The following is a 3,486-nucleotide window of genomic DNA, read 5'->3' on the forward strand; positions in this document are numbered from 1 at the left end:
TACATGTACATGTGATCGAGGATATTGTACTTATGATTGTACTTAAGAGAAAGTTGAAGGATAAACTGCATGGATGAGAATGATATGCATGAGCACAGGGATCATGATGATTTCCTTGTATTTTAAACATGTATGTGTGATTAACTTGAAGGGTTGATTACTTTGTTTTTAACCATGCATGTAATGTAATATTGACTTGGAAAAAGTTAATTTGATCTCCAAGATTGTAAAGAGGAGAAATGATGAAGTGTTTCATCTTTGTAAAAACCTTCTCATTTGGGAGGCAGCTCTTCTTTTGGAGCGGAGGTGCCATGGATGGGCATCGTGACAGCTGGCAAGCCCACATGTTCAGGGGAATATTTCAGCTCATATATCAGCAAGTTTCATTGTTGTTTCCTGCAATTTCAGATTTGTCTGGCGAAAGAACTTGGTCGGGATTCGACGAGTACTTGGCTTATGTAGCGAAAAGTCGCCATGACGACAGTTGGAAAGGCAGGACATTTTGGCATCAGTATGCTCTTTTGGCTTAATGGAAAATGATATTTCTGTTCCTCAAGTGTTGTACAGTTCATTTCAGAGATTCAGTAAGCTTTTGGGGACCAAAAGCCTTCTCATTTGGGAGGTGTGATCAGGAGCTCAGGACCAAGTGTCGTAAAATGGTAAAAAATGAAAGTGCTCAGAACTGGTTTGAACCTGAATGACCGGATAGAGCTCATCTTCCTGATTCCGGCGCCGCAAACGGTTCGAAAAACGGTCTCCGTATGCAGAAGTTATGCCAAAAACAAAATCGCCCAATGACTCTTAATTTTTGAATTTTTTCAAAAAAAATTAAAAAAAGAATATTCCACAGAATATTCCTTGGAATATTTCAGGGAATATTCCTTTTTGGGCAGCCAATCACAGATTTCCACGTGGCAGTCTCGGAGGCCACCACGTGGCCAGAGTGACGTCAACATGTATGGGCGCATATTATAAAATTTTGGTGGTGGTGAGGTTCGATCGTGTGACCTATGGGACAACAATTCTACGTCTTACCATCCAACCACGCAAGCGGAACTTGTTTATGGTGTGGGAAAAATGGTTTATAGGCTTTGAAATAGGTTGGAGCGAGGCCCCAAGGGGGCCAGCCCCTAACGTCCAGCCCCCATACATGTGACTACACGCCCAAAAACCTCGGGCCAATCCACCAACGGCTAGCACATTTAAACAGTCAACGCGCAATCTGAGGTAAACCCAAAACCGTCGGGAACGTTCACATGCGCATTGAAATCCATTAACAGTTAGCTGGCAGTCACGGTCATTATGGCAGAGTGTTTGGCAGAGCGCTCCAAAAATGGCGGAATTGCCATATTTGTCGGGGTTATCTGGCAGTTAGCCAGTTTTATCTGGAGTTTTTCCAGGGGCAGACTGGTGAAACTTTAATGAGCCATAACTTTGGCTAGGAAAGTCCGTTTTGGACGAATTGTTTTTTGATTTTGGGTCTCTTCGACCTTCTGAAGCCATTGGCACATGTTTCACAGTCATATGAGGTCATTTGCAGGTGATTTTGCTTCGTGAAAGTTCCAGGAGCCACCAGGGCCAAATCAGTTTGGGAGTTGCATTGGGAATTGTGCAGCCAGTGAATGTGGAACGAAGGTCATTCCGGAAGGTTTTCAGTATTCTGAATCCATTTCTACAGCTCTTTTTTCCTGTTGAGGCATTCTTCTCACTGTTTAGCTTCAGGGAAGCTTTCAGGGCCACTAGGGCCATTTCAGTGCTTGAGTTGTTTGGGGGCTATGTTCATCCATTTTTGGTGATTAAAAAGCCTATGTCTGCTATTTTCGACCTTCTGAATCTAATGGCAGAGGTTTCAAAACCAATTTAGGTCATCTTCACCTCGAAATTCTCCATGCAAGTTTAAAGGGTCACTAGGGCCAATTGGGGAAAGTACTGTATAAGGTACAAATTTCGATGTTTAGTGTTTGGGAAAGAGCATGTTTAGCTAATTCCTATCTTTTGATTCTGTATTTACAGTCATATCTGTCTTTCGAGACACTCATATTCTTGTATTAGCCTTTGTAGCATTTTTAATACAAGAGGACAATCCTAGTTTGAGAGGTTTGGTCCAGCAGATGTAGCCCAGAGGGGGTGAACTGCTTTATCATTTTGATGTCTTTATTTGCTGAAGATGATATGCTAAACAAAACTGATATAAAGTGTTAAACATCAAATATACATAACTTGCATACACACATAATCAACTATTCAGCTGCAGAAAGTTATTTGTCTTATTCCGCAAGACATCAAACTTCAAGTATGTGTATGTCAAAGACTTCTAAGTGTTTACTTCGTTATTTCTTTAGGCAGAGCCTGTAGAGGGCTAGGTAGCCTCTGGAACTCATCCTCTCTTTAGAGTTGACATGTCCAGTGAATGCTCCTACAGTCTATCTCTATATAAGAAATAAGAAGTTTTCACATTTTCAGAGGTCACTTGGAGTGTATAGCTCACATTTGAAATTATGGGAAATGGATACCTTGCACCCTTAAACAAGTACATTCTATTTTCAGATCACTTGTCGTGCTCTGGGAGGTCGAGAAGCGTCAATTCTGCAAAGAACATGAAAGATGGTCTGAAGCAGTTATGTTTTAAATGGACGTCAAGTGACAACGGGAAGATGTGGTGGTGAAGAAAGAGCGGTGTTTACAAGATTCCAGAGTGGATGTGAATTTTGATGAAGACTAGTTTGACAAATGTCATATTATTGTTGTAATATGTGTTTTAATATTTGTAATGTAAGCATTAAGGGAGGGTGTTGGAAGTAATGCTTCCATGTCATGTCTAGTTGTCAGTGTGAGTCCCTAGGCGTCAATCTAGAAGCTCTTGATTCCTATGTAATGAGTTGGAGTCCTCATCTATATGTGTCGAAGTCAGTGTGTTAAGTGTTATATATTGTAACTATTGAGATCAATAATAAAACAAGGTGTGTGATTGATTTGTGTGGTGTGCAACCTTTGAGAGTCTCACTGGGTTATTTAAATTTCTATCATGAAGATAAGATAAAATATAACCATTTTAAATTAATAAGTGAAAATGATTATAAAATGAATATTAAAATACATTCAATGTTAAATAAAATCATTATAATAGTTATTAAAAAAATTATTTATAAATTTTAACATTAAATTTTAAATATTTCATGCATTTATATTAAAGATAATTTGTTATTATTAAAATATTATTTTAAATTAATTGATAATATTATTTAAACAATTTTAAAAATTATAAAAACTATTTTAATTAATAATATAAATTTTAATAAGTATTAATTAACTTTAAGCTCACGGATTTAGAATAGATAGTTGTTATGTTAAGGTACTATGTGATGTAAATGTCATTAGTTTGAAATTTTGTGGGTAAAAATCAATCTATGCTAATCCCCAATAACAACAATTTAAAACAAACTTCAAACAATAATTATAAGTAATAATAATTTACATTAATTTTAT

The sequence above is a fragment of the Pinus tabuliformis genome, chromosome 6 (assembly GCF_031772625.1).
Source record: "Pinus tabuliformis cultivar Carrire ecotype Pingquan chromosome 6, CPIR1, whole genome shotgun sequence".
NCBI classification, from domain to species: Eukaryota; Viridiplantae; Streptophyta; class Pinopsida; order Pinales; family Pinaceae; genus Pinus; species Pinus tabuliformis.